Below are 22,487 nucleotides of genomic sequence, written 5' to 3'. Positions count from 1 at the left end.
TCCCTAATACGGCAAGAGCCCGGAGAAACAGTACACCACTACTGGGCCTGATTCCTCCTGGTTATGAACAGGATAAAGGACTGCCACGAGAAAGTAGCAATTTCACTCTTCTGTAACAACTGCATGGACATCGGAATCCTCAACGCCATAAGTTGCCGCGAAATTACACGATTCGCCAACTTGACATCCATAGTACGAAAGTACTGTGCGACTGAAAGCGTTCGGAAAACCGAAGATAAATTCTGGGACAATCCGGCCCCGAATACAACACCAGTCCGAAACAAAAGGGCGCATCACCGCCAGGCATCTGAGCCAAACATCAAAAAACAAAAACCCTCTATAGGGTACGGGACCATACTGGAAGGATGGCTCAATGGACCCTGTAAAATTCATAATTCAGGGGAAGCCACACCAACGCACAGCCTTAGAGCATGTTGGATACTACGGCAGGTGGCCCAAAGTGGCGAGGACCTTTTAACTCCAGCACCCGAAGAATACCTCCCCAGTATGGTGTCGACAGTCTTTGAGACCTTCACATCAAACAATGCAAGGAAACGAACGCTCCGCAACCTTGCCGAAGTCTACCAAGTAGCAACAATAAACCCATGGAGTGACACGACTATCACATTTAATGCCAGTGACGAACCTAAATTCTGGACAGCCCGAGCACCAACTGCATTGGTCCTCAGTCCTATAGTGGACGGCTTCCGACTTACAAAGGTACTCATGGACGGCGGCAACGGACTCAACCTCATTTACGAGGAAACCCTGCGAAAAATAGAAATTGACTGGAGCCGCATTGAGCGAAGCAACACAACTTTTTGAGGAATAATTCCAAGCCGGGAAGCGCGCTGTTTAGGAAAAATCACACTGGATGTGGTGTTCGGCACACCGGATAATTACAGATCCGACGAGGTCACATTTCAAGTGGCCCCGTTCAGCAGCGGATACCATGCTCTGCTAGGGCGAGAAGCATTTACAATTTTCCAAGCCATACCCCATTACGGGTACATGAAGCTCAAAATTCCTGGACCCAACGGAATCATCACTCTCGCAAGTGATCCGGACATAGCGCTCCGCGCTGAAAACAAGACAGCTGCACTGGCCCTGGAGGCACTATCCGAGGCCCTAGCGGCCGAGGAACTAACGGCGTTGCACTCTACGGTGGACAGGGACGATGTGATACTAGACAAGAGATCCAAGTCCACCTCTTTCAAACCAGCAGACGAAATAGTCAAATTCCAAGTCCATCCAACGGACCCTACAAAAACGGCCTCCATCAGGGCACAACTAAAACCCGATGTAGACGCCGCACTCATAGACTTCCTGCAAGAAAATTGGGACATTTTCGCCTAGCACCCCTCAGATATGCCAGGAATCCCACGCAGGCTGGCTAAGCACAGCCTGAACATCCTAAAAGGGTTTAAACCCGTCAAGAAGACTCTACGGTGTTTTTCCGAACCCAAGAGACAAGTCATGGGAGAGGAGCTAGCAAAACTGCTGGAAGCCGTATTCATCTGAGACATAAAACATCCGGACTGGCTAGCAAACCTGGTGATGGTACCAAAGAAGGACAAACCTTGGCGTCTATGTGTCGATTTCAAAGACCTAAACAAGGCATGTCCAAAGGACCCTTTCCCACTCCCCCGAATTGATCAAATCATCGACGCCACTGCAGGACACGACTCATTGTGTTTCCTCTATGCATACTCTGGCTACCATCAAATCAAGATGGCAGAGTTAGACCAAGCCGCAACGGCATTCATCACCCCATACGGCCCATTCTGCTTCAACACGATGCCCTTCGGGCTCAAAAACGCCGGCGCAACATATCAGTGCCCGATTCAGACATGTCTGGCCAACCAGATCGGCAAAACAGTTGAAGCATACGTAGCTGACGTGGTCATCAAAACAAAACACGTCGATACTCTAGTAGACGACTTGAGGCTCACGTTCGACAATCTCCGAACATATGACATTAAGCTCAACCCCGAAAAATGCGTTTTCGGCGTACTAGCCGGAATGCTCTTGGGCTTCATCGTATCCGGTAGAGGAATTGAAGCAAACCCAGCCAAGATCCGAGCTCTGTCACAATTGGATACCCCAAAGGACCTCAAACAAATACAAAAACTGTCAGGATGCGTGGCGGCTCTAAGCCGCTTTATCTCCCGCTTAGGAGAAAAGGCATTACCCCTCTATCGCCTCCTGCGGCGCACCGACCACTTCGAGTGGACGGATGCCGCCACGGCCGGACTCGAAGAAATAAAAGCCATACTGGCAACAAATCCGGTCCTGATCGCGCCCAACACGGGCGAACCAATGCTATTATACATCGCGGCAACCCATCAAGTTGTAAGCGCGGTGCTCGTTGTCGAACAAGAAGCGGACGGACACAAGCTCCCCCTCCAAAAACCAGTGTACTATGTGTCCACTATACTAACTCCATGCAAGTCACGGTACCCGCATTATCAAAAGATAGCGTACGCGGTGTTCATGGCATCCCGGAAGCCGCAACACTACTTTCAAGAGTGCTCCATAACAGTGGCATCCAAAGTACCCCTTAATGATATTATAAACAACCGTGACGCAACAGGCCGGATTGCCAAATGGGCCATCGAGCTCCTCCCGTTCGACATAACCTACAAGCCAAGGCGAGCTATTAAGTCGCAGGTTTTGGCCGACTTCATCGCCGAATGGACTGAAGCCGAACTCCCTAAAGAGTACGACGCATACTCCAACTGGATCATGCACTTCGATGGCTCCAAAATGTTGGCTGGCCTGGGGGCTGGCGTTGTTCTGACGTCCCCAACCGGAGACATAGTCCAATATGTACTTTAGATAATGTACACGGATTCCAACAACGCAGCCGAATACGAGACCCTTTTACAACCAAAGCCACATGCCGCCTACCGCCCTACAAACTATACCCATTACTTGGCCTTTCGTGGTCTGGGGGCTTGACATGGTCGGACCCCTTAAAGGAGGAACCCACAAGCAAAAATATCTAATGGTCATGGTGGACAAATTCACCAAATGGATAGAAGCCAAGCCTGTAAAGACGGCCGAATCCGGACCAGTGATAGACTTCATATCCGGGGTCGTACACCGTTACGGCGTCCCCCACAGCATCATAACCGACAACGGCACAAACTTCACGGCCGATGAAGTCAAACTTTGGTGAAAAAACATGGGCATCAAGCTCGACTATGCTTCAGTCTATCACCCTCAAACTAACGGTCAAGTCGAACGGGCCAACGGTCTCATTATGAGCGGCATCAAACCCAGACTAGTGCGATCCCTCACGGAATCTAACACGCACTGGGTAGAGGAGCTTGACTCTGTACTCTGGGGGCTGCAGACCATGCCGAATCGCACTACCGGATTCACACCATTTTTTATGGTATACGGCGCAAAGGCAGTACTGCCATGCGATCCATGACTCACCTCGAGTGCGCATGTACGAAGCAAGAGAAGCCGAGCTCGATTGACAGGACAGCTTGAATGCATTGGAAGAGGAGCGCGACGTGGCAAAAGCTCGTTCCGCATTCTATCAACAACAGGCTTGAAGATACCAAAGCAGAGAAGTACGGGCCAAAACCTATAACGTTGGCGAACTAGTTCTACGCCTGCCAGACAAGAAAAAGGATAAATTAAAGCCCAAATGGGAGGGCCCTTCATAATCGACCAAGTACTGACCGGCGGAGCGTACCGTCTGCGGAACGCATCGGATAACCGACTCGAGCCGAACCCATGGAACGTAGCACGCCTACGAAGATTCTACGCCTAGAGCCGGACTCCGTGTTCGTTTCCTTCCTCTGTCCCTTTGTTTTATTTATTTTTTAGTGGCAGTCCGGGATTTTATTCCTTCTTCCTACCCTTTTTTTTCTTCTTCTCCCAAGCCCTTAGGGGCTTGCCTGTGCATTGTTCGCACATACCCGACGCGCTACCCGCGCTCATAATACCTGGGGGCTTCTTTACCAAGAAGTTTATATAAAATGGGCCTCATGCCCAAAACATCTGTGACGCTTCCGCATGAACCTTTTATACACCATTATATGCATCGATATGACTTAAGTTTTGGCCAAGCTGGGTTGCCTGGCTCCTGTGCTTACCCCTCCGTTCCCGTTCGTTCGGCTAGGTGGTAAAGGGAGCACCTCTGTGATTTTTACTGCCGGGTCAGCCGGATGTGTACCTCAGACTGGGTGAAGCCGAAAGCTAGCATTCTTAAGGGAATATTCGGTCAGTGAACTAAAAGATGACCTTTCGTATTTATTCATTTGCCCCCAGATGCTTTTCTGCTCTTTTTGGCAGTTCGGACATGCACTTTAGGGCATGCCTCCCAGGGAAAGGAACCCCTAACAGAACTATTCTCCTTGGAAGATGTTTCTTACTAACCATGTAATATAACATAACTAGTTGGGCACTTGTCTGCTAAAGCACTTATGACCCCTACGCCTTGTTTCCATGCATGCCCCGATTCTTACATAACCGAGAGGGTATTCGGACACACTCCGGACTATAGGGTCCAGAGGTCGAAGCGAAAAGGTCCGCAATGACAAACGATCTACAATCCGGCTAGAAGGCATTTTTTTATGTCATTTTAAATTACAGAGTCAATCCGACTCGGCATATTCCTCTTCAATACCATCCAATAGGCGGTCTAATTTACAGTCCTGTTGGGAATACTTTCCAGCCAGCTCCACCTGGCCATATGCTAAGCTGACCGGGATCTCCTTTCCGTCCGGACCTATAGGGCCGACCTCGGCCATGTGGTTTGGGTCAGCCTTCGTGTACCGAGTCTTCACCATGGCCCAGGCCTCCCTGGCACCTTGACGGCAAGCCGATATCTTCCACAACCGGAAGCGCTGCCGCACTCCCTCCAGCTTCTTTGTAAGCTCCTCAAGGCCTTCGGGCACGGAGAGGGATGACCACATAGCCTGGATGACGCTTTGCATTGCCTATCGAACTCGTTCATGCAGTTGCAACAGCTTGGGAAGAAGGTCTCCCGTTGAACCGGGCATTTCCTCCGCAGGACGACCCGTCAGCAGACCTACAGACATAGCTCTGTCAGTCGACTTCCTCGCCGAATTCTTTTTTTGAAGATTCGTTCAAGCACTTACTAAAAATGCCGCGTCGAAGTCGCCGATTCTCCTTCACGGCAGAAGACAGCTGAATACGAATATCTTTCAGTTCCTCGCCCAGCTGGGTATTGGCGTCCTGAAGCTTGTTCTTCTCTTGCCTTAACCTCGTCAGCATGCTCTCGCCAGCCTTTAGTTGGCGTAGGAGTTGTTGCTTGTTCGGATTTACTCCGGCCTCATTTGCATTATTATCCTCAGGGTTGCACGCCTACCGCGTTTCAAAACGGAAGTACCATTCGAAGCATATATTACCTGCGGGCGTCCCCTTGACATTTTCTGAAGTGGCCAATGCGGCCTCGAGCTGGGCCTTGCACTCTTCGAGCTCCTGGGACAATTGCGTATCCTTCTTTGAAAGACACTGCATAGCACATGATCCTTCAAACATTTATCTTCACTGTTTCAAGTCTCGGGGGCTACTGACATATATAACCTTCAATTCTACTCACCTGTATGTCTTTCACATACTACTCCGTGGCTCTGGCTAGACCATTTTGAGCAGCACGGAGATACGCATCTCCTGTATTAAAGGCATCCAACGCCTCTGGGGAAAAACACACGTCACGAAGAACAGTCCGGCGACGCCTATGGTTCAGGGCACTCTCCACCTCTGAATTGGTGGCAGATAGCCCGTCGGCGCCCTCTGTCGGAGGAGCGCCCGAGGCACGTCCCGTGTCCGCCTCCGCTTCCGAACCTGGCCTCGAACCTTGGCCGGCGGACATAGTCCGGCGGGCTCTCTTCTTTCTAACAAAATCATGAGCATTAGTAAGACTCAAGGGCATAAACCCTAGGCGTTAAATTCGCACGCCATACCGTTGCGCCGGAATCTCGATCTGGTCCGCACTTCTTTTTGGCCCACCTGGCTTCAGCGGCCCTTGTTGGCTGCCCACCATGGGCTCGGCCTTCCGCCTCAAGGATTTACCCTGCGAAACGCTGTTAGTACACGACATGCAAGATAAAGCATGAGAATACTGGGACTTCGGTCTTAGTTACCTTGGAGGCTGGAAGTAGTCCGGGATAGTCGGTCGTGATGGCCACTAAGGAGTTATCCTTGCTCAATTGATGAAATACTCCATCAATCAGCTCCACGCATAAGTCTGGATCTTCTTGGGAGTCCGGATCGAGGGACCGTTCCGGGTCCTTGGGTTGTGGAGCAGGGCTGTTTATTTCCTTCACAGCCTGGCGCAGCTCCTGCATTTAAACATTACTAGTCTAAGTACTCAACTACAGGAATTTCGAAAACGGATAGGCAAGTGAAAGTGTCCGCTCACCCAACTAGGAGGATTGTACATGGAGAATCCGCCTTCCGGGTTGACACGGAGGAATTCTTCCTCTTCCCCCTTGTACAAAGCGGATAAGATTCTCGTTAAAGTGGCGGCCGAATCTGGTCCCTTGCGACCGCACCGGGTAGCGTCATCCTCCCCGTTGAAATCCCACATGGGGTGGCCTCTGTATTGAAGCGGCTGCACCCCTCGCTTAATGCATATGGCCATGACCTTAATCATGGTCAGTCCGGAATGAGCCAATAACCTTATCCGGCTCATCAGGTACAGGACGTCCCTGTCAGCTTCCCTCTGAGGGTTCCGTGGGCGCCAACTCAGGCGCTTCCAAAACGGGGCATTATTGAACTCGGGGAGGTCGATCCGTACAGGGTCCGACAGGGGGACGTCATCTATATAAAACCACTCCGAGGGCCAGTCTTCGGACGCCCTCTTTGGGGTGCCGGATAGATATCCGGTCCCGGCGATGCGCCATAGTTCGGCTCCGCCCACCTGATAAATAGACCCCTCCTGAGAACGGGGCACAAGGCAAAACAACCTCTTCCACAGCGCAAAATGGGCCTCAACACCCAAGAACAGCTCACAGAGGGCCACGAAGCCCGCGATGTGCAAAATGGAGGCGGGCGTGAGGTTATGTAGCTGGAGGCCGTAGAACTCCAGCAACCCTCGGAGAAATGGATGAATTGGAAATCCTAGTCCTCTCATAAAATAAGGGACTAAGCATACCCGCTCTCCTTGAGAGGGATTGAGAACGCCCTCCGCCTGCTCTCCGCCGCTATAGGCGGCAATCCCGGCTCGAATTGGGACCATATATGCTAGGGGGGAGAAGCCCCTTGGACTGAAGCACTACTAACTTGCTATGCGGGACGGAACACCGCCCCCAATCTCCGGGCCAAGGGCTGGAGGGGCGAGAGGAGGAGCGGCACCGACTGGCCATGATGGAATGGATCTCTGTCAGAGGCGCTCTGATGAAGACTCGCGGAGGGAAGATGGTGCGAATTGGATCTATATCCCCGTCTCTTTTATGGGCGGCTCATTAACGCAACCGGGGGGGTAAGTGAAAAGAAAATCCCCTGGCTTTTCGCATTCATTTAACGCATGGAAGATGGTCATTATGGGGCACAGAAGCCGCGGAGGGCAGCATGCACTAGAAGCCGGACACTATTCGACGGATACAGAGAATTTGCAGGAGAACCTGCCTTGCAATGCCGAAGACAACTTGCGCGCCGGACTCGTCGTCATTGAAGCATGGTTCGGGGGCTACTGAGGGAGTCCTGGATTAGGGGGTGTCCAGATGGCCGGACTAAGACCTTTGGCCGGACTCCTGGACTATGAAGATACAAGATCGAAGACTCCTTCCCGTGTCCGGATGGGACTTTCCTTGGCGTGGAAGGCAAGCTTGACGACACGATATGAAGATCTCCTCCCATTGTAACCGACTCTCTGTAACCCTAGCCCTCTCCGGTGTCTATATAAACCGGAGAGTTTTAGTCCGTAGGACGAAGAACAATCATACCATAGGCTAACTTCTAGGGTTTAGCCACTCCGATCTCGTGGTAGATCTACTCTTGTACTACCCAAATCATCAATATTAATCAAGCGGGAGTAGGGGTTTACCTCCATCGAGAGGGCCCGAACCTGGGTAAAAACATCGTGTCCCTTGTCTCCTGTTACCATCCGCCTAGACGCACAGTTCGGGACCCCCTACCCGAGATTCGCCGGTTTTGACACCGACAGTCATCCTTCAGGTGCACCTCGGGTTTTAGACCGATACACTCACCTTGAGGGCTACTGGCTATATATCTCTGTAGAGAATAAATTGCACCAATCAAAAAATCAGCCCGCAGTCAGGGTGGTGCACCACCTCGGAAGCAATCCGGCATAAAACTTGAACACCAATGGCTGGCTCCATAGAGGGCATTTCCGGCATTAAGCTCGGCCAAACTCCTTCAACTTTTTTTGATCCAAGGTGATCTATGACACCTCGGATACAGTCCGGCGTTGGAGCTTGGATATAGTCTGGCGTTGGGGCTTGGACATAGTCCGTTGGAGCTCGGATGCAGTTCAGCGTTAGAGCTCGGCTGTAACAATACTCCTCAGATACAGTCCGGCGGTGGAGCTCGGATACATTCCGGCATTGGAACTCGGAAGCGGTCCGGCGTTGGTGCTCGACTGCAAGGATACCTCGAATGCAGTCCGGCGTTGGAGCTCAGACGCAAGAGGACACTACCGCCCAGGGACAACTTCAAACTCGAGGTGTGGCATAAAAATAACAAGGCATTGATAAAGGCCGGAAACTTAAAGGGGCTCCTCGGATACCCGACGTGTAAACTCTTCGGATTCAATTTGGCGATCCTCAAGATTGAAGATGGAAAGATTTGTTGAACCAGTTTTCACGACCGACAACCAAAGATGAAGAACAGTTCGGAAGAATCGAGGAGTGTCCCCAACTTGAAGACTGTTTCAGGGGGCTACTGACGGTGTCCTGGACTAGGGGGTACTCACCACGTCGTCTCCCGATCAGTTGGATTGGACCGAGGACCCCCCATGGTCGTATACTCATGGGCCAGTTTGGATAACCCCTGCCGCATACAAGGAAGACTCCAGAAGACTTGGCACCCAAGACAAGGACCCTCCTAAACCCTAGGCCTCCGGTGTCTTATATAAACCGAGGCCAGGCTAGTCAATAGAGAATCTCATATTCATTACTATCATCTCGTGGTAGATACATGTACTCTGTACTACACCCCATATGAATACAATCAAAAGCAGGACGTAGGGTTTCACCTCCATCAAGAGGGCCCAAACCTGGGTAAAATCCCATGTCCATGTTACCATCGCTCCAAGGCTCCTAGCTTAGGACCCCTACTACGAGATATGCCGGATATTGAACCGACAGATCCCACAACGGCCAATTTGAAGGGGACAAGAAGTACATCAAATCTTGACAAAAGGTGGTCTTTGCCTGCAAAGCTTGTGACTGTGACGCTGTGGTGGGCTCGGTGGTGACCTCCATCCTGCCGTCCTGGCGGTCTTGGTCTTGTAACACGGAAATGGAAACCTTTGGTTGATTCCTCGGGACTCCGCGCCTGCGCTTGCCTCTTTAGCACCAAAGAGGAAACCTGCTAAACTGTGCCCGCCTGGCCTTGGTCGTCATGGCTTGCGTCACTTGATCCTCACGAGGTGGGCACTTGCATAGAAATCTCGGCTCCTTAGGAGCCAGGCTAAGAGGCCGCTCCTTCCAGAGATCTTGGTGTAGTCCGCCTCATGAGGCTTGGCCCCTCGCGAGGGTCTTGTGTTGTTGATGTTAAAGGTGGGCCATACCAGGCCGCTAATGGAGCCACTCCATGGGCCGCAGGCAGGCAAGTCTAGGTACCCTGGTTACCAGAACGCCGACAGTAGCCCCCAGGACCAAGGCGTGCTCGGGCTTGGCTTTGAGGCGAAGCCAAAGGGCAAGTGTGAAGCGTCGCAGGCCCCAATCGCCTGCGGACCCGATCGATGTGTGGTGCTTGATGGGAAGTGGGCGCCTCCACTTCCCCACGCTGCCTCGGCGACCGTCCGACTTGGCAACTACCTGCATGCAGAGAACCCATCATTACTCGAGATCGTGGGAGGTCGGCAGTTGGCCTCCCTTCGCTTACAAATGGGGGTGGGGCGGAGCCCCCTAGCCCATCCTCGTCTTCTCATTGCTTGCTTCTCCTTCTCCCTGCTTCGTTGCCTTGCCAGTGCATCCATGGCACCAATAAGGAGGTGTTCCGCAGTGGAGAAGGGGAAAACCCCTCGGGAGGACCTCGGTCCACTTCCACCGAAGAAAAGCGTTGGCCGCTCCCCCCCCCCCCCCCCCCCGAGGGGTCCGAGGTGGCGCGGCCTTGGTATGAGCGGCCTCCACCGGGCTTCCTGATCCCCATGTACACTCATGCACAGAGCCCTGCACACAGCGGCCGCGCCTAGCGCCGCGAGGGTCGGGTCATGGAGGAGGACGGGCGGCGACTGCACGACCACCCGGGTCATGCACCCACGTTGAAGGCACGACGCGCGAGTTTGTGATGTGGGCGGCTATGCCACCGCGCACATGGATCCGGCTCTCGCGGTTCTTTGCATAGGAGATACCGCCAAGGGGGGCCCGTTGAGCTATGGCTGCAACACGCCGGGTGCTACAGCCAAGCTACTGAAGCGAAGGTCGAGGTCGTCCCCCCGGGCGACGTCTTCATGACCCGTGGATGGGGCGAGATCGCCTGTACCTGCTGCCCGGAGGGGCCTCTCGCCATCCACTTCGAATACGACGGGGCTGCGACGCTCTTCTTCAATGTCTTTAGCGAGGACGATCGTCGCCTGCAGTGCTGCTTCGGAGGAGGTGATCCACGCGGCATGGTCACGGGCGCTGTACTTGCCCTTGGCCTTGCCAGCAGCTCCTCCAGCAGTAGCAGCGATTCCCCGGAATCCAGGGACTCTCCAGAGTCTAGCGACGACAACAGCCACGAGCCGTCGAGCTCTCGCCGTGCCTGGAGCATGGCGGCGGCGTCGACTCGGCATCGTCGGTGATGTCGATGAGGCCAGGATCCTTCAGGGTCCCTCCTTTTGCTCTCCCTGCACAAAACCATGATGAGCCCTGATACGTCCATTTTGCTTCATGCTTTTATATCAATATTTATTGCATTATGGGTTGTTACTACACATTCTGTCACAAAACTTATGCCTTTTCTCTCTTATTTTACAAGGTTTACACAAAGAGGGAGAATGCCGGCAGCTGGAATTCTGGGCTGGAAAAGGAGCAAATATTAGAGACCTATTCTGCACTACTCCAAAAGTCCTGAAACTCCACGAAAGTCAGTTTTGGAATATATTAAAAATATTGGGCGAAGAAAGCACCAGAGGGGGGCCACCCACCAGCCACGAGGGTGGAGGGCGCGCCCTACCCCCTGGACGCGCCCCCTGCCTCGTGGGCCACCTGGCAGGCCCTCGATGCCCATCTTCTGCTATGGTGTCTTTTGCCCTTGAAAAAAATCATAAGGACGCTTTCGGGACGAAGCGCCGCCGTCTCGAGGCGGAACCTGGGTAGGACCAAACTAGGGCTCCAGCGGAGCTGTTCTGCTGGGGAAACATCCCTCCGGGAGGGGGAAATCGTCCCATCGTCATCACCATCGATCCTCTCATCGAGTGGGGGCAATCTCCATCAACATCATCACCAGCACCATCTCCTCTCAAACCCTAGTTCATCCCTTGGATCTTTGTCTCAAATCCTCAGATTCGTACCTATGGGTTGCTAGTAGTGTTGATTACTCCTTGTAGTTGATGCTAGTTGGTTTATTCGGTGGAAGATCATATGTTCAGATCCTTAATGCATATTAATACCCCTATGATTATGAACATGAATATGATTTGTGAGTAGACGTTTGTTCCTGAGGACATGTGAGAAGTCTTGCTATAAGTAATCATGTGAATTTGGTATTCGTTTGATATTTTGATGAGATGTATGTTGTCTCTCCTCTAGTGGTGTTATGTGAACGTCGACTACATGACACTTCACCATGATTTGGGCCTAGGGGAAGGCGTTGGGATGTAATAAGTAGATGATGGGTTGCGAGGTGACAGAAGCTTAAACCCTAGTTTATGTGTTGCTTTGTAAGAGGCTGATTTGGATCCATATGTTTCATGCTATGGTTAGGTTTACCTTAATTCTTCTTCCGTAGTTGCAGATGCTTGCGAGAGGGGTTAAACATAAGTGGGATGCTTTTCCAAGGAAGGGCAGTACCCAAGCACCGGTCCACCCACATATCAAATTATCGAAGTAACGAACGCGAATCATATGAGTATGATGAAAACTAGCTTGACAGTAATTCCCATGTGTCCTCAGGAGCGCTTTGCTTTATATAAGAGTTTGTGCAGGTTTGTCCTTTGCTACAAAAAGGATTGGGCCATCTTTCTTCACCTTAGTTACTATTGTTACTTGTTACCCGTTACGAATTACCTTATCACAAAACTATCTGTTACCGATAATTTCAGTGCTTGTAGAGAATACCTTACTAAAACCGCTTGTCATTTCCTTCTGCTCCTCGTTGGGTTCGACACTCTTACTTATCGAAAGGACTACGATAGATCCTCTATACCTGTGGGTCATCAAGACTCTTTTCTAGCACCGTTGCCGTGGAGTGAAGCGCCTTTGGTAGGTGGAATTTGGTAAGGAAATATTTATATAGTGTGCTGAAATTTACTGTCACTTATTACTATGGAAAATAATCCTTTGAGGGGCTTGTTCGGGGTATCTTCACCCTGACCAGAAGTGCAAAGAGTTGCTCCTCAACCTACTGAACCTACTTAAAATATTTATTTTGAAATTCCTTCGGGTATGATAGAGAAACTGCTAGCTAATCCCTATACTGGAGATGGAACATTACATCCCAATATGCACCTAATCTCTGTGGATCAAGTTTGTGGATTATTTAAGCTTGCAGGTATGCCCTAGGATGTTGTCAAGAAGAAGTTCTTCCCTTTATCTTCGAAGGGAAAGGCATTGACATGGTTTAGGCTATGTGATGATATTGGATCATCGAACTACAACCGATTGAAATTGGAATTTCATCAGAAGTTATATCCTATGCATCTGGTTCATAGTGATCATAATTATATATATATATATATATATATATATATATATATATATATATATATATTTGGCCTCGTGAAGGAGAAAGTATCGCTCAATCTCGGGGGAAGCTTAAGTCAATGTTATATTCATGCCCCAATCATCAGCTCTCAAGAGAAATTATTATTCGAAAATCTTATGCTCGGCTTTCTCTTAATGATCGCTCCATGCTTGATACTTCTTGTACTGGTTCTTTTATGATGAAGACTATTGAATTCAGATGGGATTTATTGGAAAGAATTAAACAAAACTCTGAAGATTGGGAACTCGACGAAGGTAAGGAGTCAGCTATAACGCCTAAGTTTGATTGTGTTAAATCTTTTATGGATACCAATGCTTTTCGTGAATTTAGCACTAAATATGGACTTGACTCTAAGATAGTAGCTTCTTTCTGTGAATCATTTGCTACTCATGTTGATCTCCCTAAGGAGAAGTGGTTTAAGTATCATCCTCCCATTGATGTGAAAGTAGTAGAACCTATTAAAGTTGAAGAAAAGACTATTACTTATAATGTTGATCCTATTGTTCCTACCTCTTATACTGAGAAATCACCCTTTCCTATTAGAATAAAGGATCATGCTAAAACTTCAACTATGGTTCGTAAGAGTAATGCTAGAACTCCTACACCCCCTGATCAAATTAAAGTTGAACCTAGTATTGCTATGGTCAAAGATCTCTTGGTCAATAATATTGATGGGCATGTTATTTATTTATGTGATGAAGCTGCTAGAATTGCTAGACCCAGTACTAAAAATAAACATAGACCTGTTGTTGGCATGCCTGTTGTTTTCTGTTAAAATAGGAGATCATTGTTATCATGGCTTATGTGATATCGGTGCTAGTGTGAGTGCAATACCTCATTCCTTATACAAAGAAATTATGCATGATATTGCACTATAGGGACCAGACCTCAAACAGTCTGATCTCTATGCATCAGTGTCATCCCTGGATCGGTAATGCTGACACGCACAGTACTAGAAGGATTTATAACAGAGTAGCAATCACACACTTATTACATCGAATGTCTCAAAAGAGAATTTATTACAATAAATATGGCTTAAGGCCATCTAATAAACGATAACAGCGGAAGGCTTGGAAGATAAGCGAGTCCATCAACTCCAATGGCATCACTGAGTATAAGATCACGACCTAAGGAACCTTAATCGTCGTCTGAAAAGTCTGTAACATGAACGTTGCAGCCCCAAAAACGGCTCAGCACATGGAATATGCTGGCAATTTAACACATAGAGAGTAATGAACAGAATAATGCTATACTACATGCATATATGGCTGGTGGAAAGCTCTACGATTACAGTTTTTGCATAAAGCCAATTTTTTCCTACAGCAAAGGAATAAGTTTTATTTTAACTATCATGGTGGTTGTTAAACATTGAGAAGGTTCACCCAACTCAATCCCAATTAAGCATCATCATTAAAACCCAACAAATTAAATTAAAGAACATGATGAGATTCACATGATAATCCAAGTACTAGATACTCAAAATGTCCATAACCGGGGACACGGCTAGCCATGATTAGTTTGTACACTCTGCAGAGGTTTGCGCACTTTTCCCCACAAGACTAGATCTCCTCCGTTGAATTTCTCGCACTACATGATGTTTGAGAAATGGATGACTGAGACACAGTCTTTCAGAAGCGTTAGCACCTTACGATGGGTAGACAGTTACACCTACTTTCCCCTACATCTGCTAGTCTACCACTTTAAGAGTTCACACGACTTAATCAACTATGCTAGAGCCCATAGTAGCTTGCGGCTGCACACGGAAGTTTCTAGTATGAACAATCTCATGATCCCTTTGACCATGGTTGGCGGTCCATAGGAGAATCACACGGTACCCCGGGATTTCCAAAAATACAGGCAACACTGGGTTCCCCAGGTGCCTCAATCCACCCAGATGTGAATTTAAGTTGCCACCTTATGTAAACCATTAATTAACAATCTCACATCTGTCATGGATACACTCACCCAATCCACGTCTACTAGCATAGCATTGCAATATAAGCAAACGTAGAAGTAACTCCCAAAGGTTTGATAATAAAACAGGGTATAGGTTCTACATCATCTACTTCCCAAAACCCACATATTAATCAGATCCTAACCATACAATTGTTTGAGGATTGATCTAATGCAATAAAACTGGGTAGTAAAGAGGTATGATCAAAGTGTTACTTGCCTTGCTGATGATCCGTGAAACCTAGAGACTCGTAGTAGCAAGCGGCGCACTCCGGGTACTCTATCGCAAACAGACAAGCATACAATAAACACTCATCCAATGCATAGGTAAAACTCAAATAAGAGACCTAACCAGAAAGTTCAACTTAAGAACTCTGGTTTGCAAAAAGGACAAATCAAACGAAGCAACGAAAGTCAAACTGCGAAAGGAACAAGCTTCCTTTACTAATCTAGACCTAAGTCAAATTTTACAGTAGCAAAAACTTGTTTCAGTTGGTTAAACGGAAAGAGGGTTTCGAGATGAAACTCCAGGCGCTTGAATCGCCTGATTCCGATAAATGAGCGAAAAGTTATACAAGAACAAAAATCGGATCAGAAATCACGATCGGAAATAATCGCGGAAAATCCGAGAAAAGGAAAAAAACGGACGAACAAGCTAACAAACGAACGTTCGCTGTCTCCGGCTAAACGACGATAAGCGTTTGTTAAAACGAACGCACAGACGAACATCCGTTAAATAACTAAACCGGAAAACCGACGAACCAAACTAAAAATGGATCTAGGGTTCTAAAAAAATCGATCGGTTTTTATAAAAAAAACGGCGGCGGCTACGTCGGGTCCGGCGGCTCCGGCGAGGCGGCGAGGTGGCGGTGGGGTCCGGCGGCGGCGGCGCGGGGCGGCGAGGCGGCGGTGGCGGCTAGGGTTTCGGAGGTGGCGGGCTGGGCTGGCGATGTGTGCTTCGGGCGCCGGGGCGGCGCGGCTTATAAAGGCCCCCTGGGCGGAGTCCCGCTCGGGTACGGCCCGGAGTCGGTTCGTTTTTTTACAATTCGGACGTGCAGAAAAAGAAAGAAAAGAAATACTAAACGAACTCCAAAAATCCTGAAATAAATTTTCCCAGTCCTCTAAACATAAGCCAGACAAGATGAACATTTATTTGGGGCCTAAATGCAATTTTGAAAAATGTGCATTTTTCCTAAATTCAAATAAAATTGTGATAAACTCCGAAATAAAATCTTATTTGATTTTATTATTAAATCCTCAATATTTCTTTATTTTGGGAAAGTCATTTTATTCCCTCTCTTTTATTTTTGTATAAAAAAATATATGAAGATAAAATAATTAAAATCAAATGATCCTATTTTCAAAATTTGAGAAATCTCAAATATGAAATAACGAAATCCCCAACTCTCTCCGTGGGTCCTTGAGTTGCGTAGAATTTCTAGGATCTAACCAAAATGCAATAAAATATGATATCCAATGATGATATAATGTATAAGATTTCAAATTGAAAATTTGGGATGTTACAAACCTACCCCCTTAAGATGAATCTCGCCCTTGAGATTCGGGTTGGCTAGAAAATAGGCGAGGGTGGTCCTTCCGTAGATCTTCCTCTTGCTCCCTGGTGGCTTCATCCTCGGTATGGTGGCTCCACTGGACTTTGCAAAACTTGATAACCTTGTTGCGCGTGACTCGGCTGCCAATTCGAGAATCTTAACCGGTATCTCCTCATAGGTCAAATCACTATCCAGCTGAATCGCTTCCAGAGGCACTGTATCTCTTAGCGGTATATCAGACATCTTTGCATGGCACTTCTTCAGCTGGGAAACATGGAACACATCATGAACTCCTGACAATCCTTCGGGCAATTCCAACTTGTAAGCAACTTCTCCCATACGTTCCAAAACTTTGTATGGTCCCACAAAATGTGGTGCTAACTTTCCCTTAACTCCAAAATGCTTAACTCCTTGAAGTGGGGACACACGAAGATAAACTCTGTCTCTGACTTCGTAAACTGTCTCCTTGCATTTAGAATCTACATAGCTCTTCTGCCTGGATTGGGCTACCTTGAGCCTATCATGAATCAACTTCACCTTCTGTTCAGACTCTTTAATCAAATCTGGCCCAAACAACTGACGGTCTCCAACTTCATCCCACAATTGACGGTCTCCAACTTCATCCCACAACAATGGTGTCCTGCACCTCCTTCCGTACAAGGCTTCGAAAGGGGGCATCTTCAAACTGGATTGATAACTGTTGTTGTAAGAGAACTCTGCATATGGCAAATTGTCGTCCCAACTAGATCCATAATCTAGCGCACAAACTCTCAACATGTCCTCTAGAATCTGATTGACTCTCTCGGTCTGTCCATCTGCATGTGGATGAAAGGCTGTACTGAACTCTAGCCTAGTACCCAAAGTTTCGTGCAACTGATTCCAGAATTTTGAGGTAAACTAGGTTCCTCTATCTGATACAATGGTCCTCGGAACACGATGCATACATACGATCCTGGTCATGTATATCTTCACCAACTTAGCACTGGTGTAAGTGGTCTTCACTGGGATGAAATGAGCTACCTTCGTCAAACGATCGACTACAACCCATATTGAGTCATGGCCTAAACGAGTCCTGGGCAATCCTGTGATAAAATCCATGCCTAGCTTATCCCACTTCCATTCGGGTATCGGCAATGGCTGTAGCAATCCTGCTGGCTTCTGATGCTCTGCCTTCACTCTCTGACATACATCACAAACTGCTACATACTCCACAATATCCTTCTTCATTCCGGTCCACTAGAAAGTGTCCTTCAAATCCAAATACATCTTGGTATTTCCTGGGTGAATCGAATACGGCGAATCATGGGCCTCTTGTAGAATCAACTTCCTGATCTCCGGATCATTAGGCACATAAACGCGATCCTCAAACCATAGGGTATCATACTCATCCTCACGAAATCCTTTAGCCTTTCCTTTGCTCATCTTCTCCTTTATCTCGGTAATCTCCTTGTCTGTCTTCTGAGCTTCTCTGATCTTATCCATCAAAGTGGACTGCATCTCCAATGCTGCTACATAGCCTCTCGGGACTATCTCCAAACATAGCTCGCGAAGATCCTCGGCTAACTCCTTAGGTAAATCTCCGGTCATGAGTGTGTTGACATGGCTCTTGCGGCTCAACGCATCGGCTACTACGTTAGCCTTTCCGGGGTGATAATGCAATCTCATATCATAATACTTAATGAGTTCTAACCATCTCCTTTGCCTGAGATTCAACTCCTTCTGTGTGAAGATGTACTTCAAACTCTTGTGATCCGTGTACACCTCACAATGGTTTCCGATGAGAAAATGTCTCCATGTCTTCAATGCATGCACTATGGCTTATAACTCCAAATCATGTGTAGCATAATTCAACTCATGGGGCTTAAGCTGTCGTGAGGCATACGAAACAACTCTTCCCTCCTGCATAAGCACTGCTCCAAGTCCTCGACATGAAGCGTCACAATACACCTCATAATCCTTGCGCTGATCTGGCAGAACCAACACTGGTGATGTAACCAAACGTTTCTTCAACTCCTGGAAACTGGCCTCACATTCCTCAGTCCAATTGAACTTGGTGTCCTTCTTCAACAACTCCGTCATGGGCTTCGCAATCTTCGAGAAATTCTCAATGAACCTCCGGTAGTATCCTGTGAGTCTAAGAAAACTCCGGATCTCTCCAACTACCGTTGGGGCTTCCCAGTTTGTCACAGTCACAACTTTGGTGGGGTCTACTGCTATTACTTCTCCGGATATCACATGTCCTAGGAATCCAACTTCCTTCAACCAAAACTCACACTTGCTGAATTTGGTATATAACTGATGTTCTCTGAGCTTTCCAAGTACCAAACGCAAATGTTCCTTATGCTCCTCTTCATTCTTCGAGTAGACCAGAATATCATCAATGAACACCATGACGAACTTATCCAGAAACTCCATAAACACCTTGTTCATCATGTTCATGAAATAGGCAGGTGTGTTAGTCAGACCAAAATGACATAACGGTATACTCATACAGCCCGTATCTGGTGGTAAAAGTTGTCTTTGGTATATCCTGCTCTCGAATCTTCAGCTGGTGGTATCCTGATTGTAGATCGATCTTGGAAAATACCTTAGCTCCTTGCAACTGGTCAAACAGATCATTGATCATCGGCAGTGGGTACTTGTTCTTGATTGTCACTTCATTCAATCCTCGATAATCAACGACCATCCTCAATGATCCATCCTTCTTCTCCACTAGAAGCACTGGGATCCCCAAGGTGAAGAACTTGGGCGAATATAGCCTTTATCCAGTAGCTCCTTAATCTGCTTCTTAATTTCCTCCAAATCTTTTGCGGGCATCCTATACGGCCTCTTAGATATTGGCCCTGTGCCTGGCAAAAGCTCGATCAAAAACTCAATGTCTCTATCCGGTGGCATGCCTGGCAATTCTTCCGGAAATACGTCAGGGAAATCCTTCACTACTGGTACTTCCTCTTGTACAACTCCTCATAAAGAATTCACTTGAGTCCTCTTTGGCTCGTGCCGGGATACATACTTGATCCTTCTTCCTTCTAGGGTGGTAAGCAAAATCGACTTACTGGCGCAATCGATGTTTCCTCCATACATCGATAGACAATCCATACCCAGAATCACATCCAAACCTTGCGACTCCAAAATGATTAAATCCGAGGGGAAAACATGCCTACCTATGGTCAATGGCACTTGAAAACATCCTTGACTGGCCATATACTCCGCTCCTGGTGAGCTTACTAACATAGGTGTTCTAAGAACCTTGGTGGGCAGTTTATAATTATCCAAAAATCCCCTTGATATGTATGAATGCGATTCACCGGTATCAAAAAGAACGATTGCAGTAAATGACTTAACCAAAAACTTACCTATTACTGCATCTGGCTGGGCTTCAACCTCCTCCACGTTAACGTGGTTCACCTGTCCCCTGTTGAAAGGGTTTGGCTTCTTCCCAGATCTTCCATTGACATTTCCATCCTTAGCTTCAGGACACTCATTGGCATAATGTCCCGTCTTCTGACACTTGTAGCAAGTGACGTGGCTCAGATCCTTCTTGGCTGGGGTTGATGGGTTGGTACGGTTATGGCCGTTGCTTCCTCCATTCCCATGACCATTCTTGGGGCCACTATGGTTGTGTGAGCTCCCTCCTCCATGGGTATGCTGAAAAGGTCCTCCCGAGTTTAGGGTAAAACAAGGCTTCTCCTGAGCTCCAGAATTGTACTTCCCTTGTCCATACTTCCTCTTGCAGTTGTCAATCTGTTGTTGCTTCCCTTCAATCATGAGAGCTCGGTCTACCAACTCATGGTAATTGTTGAAGGTTGCTACCATGAACTGCATGCTCAGCTCATCATTCAGTCCTTCCAGAAACTTCTCCTGCTTAGCTGCATCCGTAGCAACGTCATCTGGGGCATAAATTTCTAGCTTACTAAAGTCATCCACATACTGGCCAACTATACGTCCTCCTGGGCGCAAGTTGCGAAACTCACGCTTCTTCATGGCCATAGCTCCTGCTGAAACATGAGCAATACGGAAAGCCTGTTGAACTGGTCCCATGTGACAGTGTCGATGGGATAAGTGGCTGTGAAATTCTCCCACCATGATGTTGCGGGTCCATCAAACTGATGTGCGGCAAAACACACCTTCTCCGCACCTGTGCATCCTGCAGTGGTCAACTCCCTTCCCATCTTACAGAGCCAATCATCTGCAACTATCGGCTCGGTGCTACTGGAGAACACTGGCGGATTCAGCCTCAAGAAACGGGCTAAGTGATCAACAGGTGGTGGTGGTGGTGGTGGGTTGTTGTTGTTGTTGTTGTTGTTCCCCTGATTTTGATTCTGGACTAGCATCTACATCAATGCATTCAGTTGCTGGATCAACTGAGTGAGCTCCGGTGGGAAAGCAAATCCATTGTCACGTCTCGGAGGCATCTGAGGGTTTAGAAAAGATGAGAATATAGAATAGAATGAGGTCTAGAGAGAATAACACTACCCATATGCACATGAGACAAATTGCAGACAATATCACTTCAATCAATTCAAACAAGGGTATACAACGGTCTAACTATCATTACAAAAGTGCTCGGACTATACTATATACATGGGGGAATACTACTACTGTTATGGTGGTCGACTAGAAAAATTGATCGGTCGAAAACTCCATGATATCTGCTCCAGCTTCATCAACAAAGTCATCATCACTATCATCTGGGTACGAGTCGGTGTCGTCGATGATGATGTAGTTCTCCGAGCAAGTGCAGTCGTCGTCTTCTCCTCCAGTCGCGGGGAATCCCATGAACACTTTTAGCTTCTTCTTAAGATCATCATTCTTCTCTACCAGTGTCTTCATTTCCTCCTCATATCCATCGCGTGTAGACTTAAGTTCTTCTTCCAGCTCTGTGATCTTGGTCAATGCCTTCTTCAGATCTACCATGCCTGCGAACATCTGGTTCTCCTGGCGATGAATGTGTTGGTTTAGCTCCTGGATGAAAGCTGCAATTGATCTATCCTTCCTGGTAGTGATCATCTCCCATTGCTCTTCTCGGCGCCCACAAATCTGGTAAATAGTATCCTTGAGATCCTTGTGGTAAACTTCTCCAATGCCTCCCATGGTAATGTGGGCTGCCATGCTCTTTCCTAGACTCCAGGTTGGTGCATCAAAGGAAAACTCTATGGGTTCAGTGACGGGCATGAACGTCTTTCCTGGAACTTGAACTTGAATCATCCAACGCTCCTCTTTTGGTAAAGTGGCGATGTAGGTCCCGGTGAAGCTTGGTACTCCGATGTTCATGTATCTAGTGACTTCCTTCAAGTGGCGTCTGAAGGGTGTATCTTCATCCGGTTGCGTGAACTTGTTCCTTGCATCCGCCATCCTAAAAGAATACAAAAGGAGAAGAGTTAGAAATGAGAAGAGAGTAGGGATCTAGGGCTTTAGCTTAGTGGTCGTGTCCTACATTCAGTGTGTGCTCTGATACCATCTTCGTATATTCTGTTATTTTCATATTTGAGATTTCTCAAATTTTGAAAATAGGATCATTTGATTTTAATTATTTTATCTTCATATATTTCTTTTATACAAAAATAAAAGAGAGGGAATAAAATGACTTTCCCAAAATAAAGAAATATTGAGGATTTAATAATAAAATCAAATAAGATTTTGTTTCGAAGTTTATCGCTATTTTATTTGAATTTAGGAAAAGTGTGTGTTTTTCAAAATTGCATTTAGGACCCAAATAAATGTTCATCTTGTCCAGCATGTTTTTAGAGGACGGGGAAAATTTATTTCACGATTTTTGTAATCCGTTTAGTATTTCTTTTGTTTCTTTTTCTACATGTCCGAATTGTTTTAAAAAAAACGAACCGACTTCGGGCCGTACCCGAGCGGGACACCGCCCTGGGGGCCTTTATAAGCCGCGCC

Source organism: Triticum dicoccoides, chromosome 4B, assembly GCF_002162155.2.
Source record: "Triticum dicoccoides isolate Atlit2015 ecotype Zavitan chromosome 4B, WEW_v2.0, whole genome shotgun sequence".
NCBI classification, from domain to species: Eukaryota; Viridiplantae; Streptophyta; class Magnoliopsida; order Poales; family Poaceae; genus Triticum; species Triticum dicoccoides.
This window is presented reverse-complemented; position numbering follows the sequence as displayed.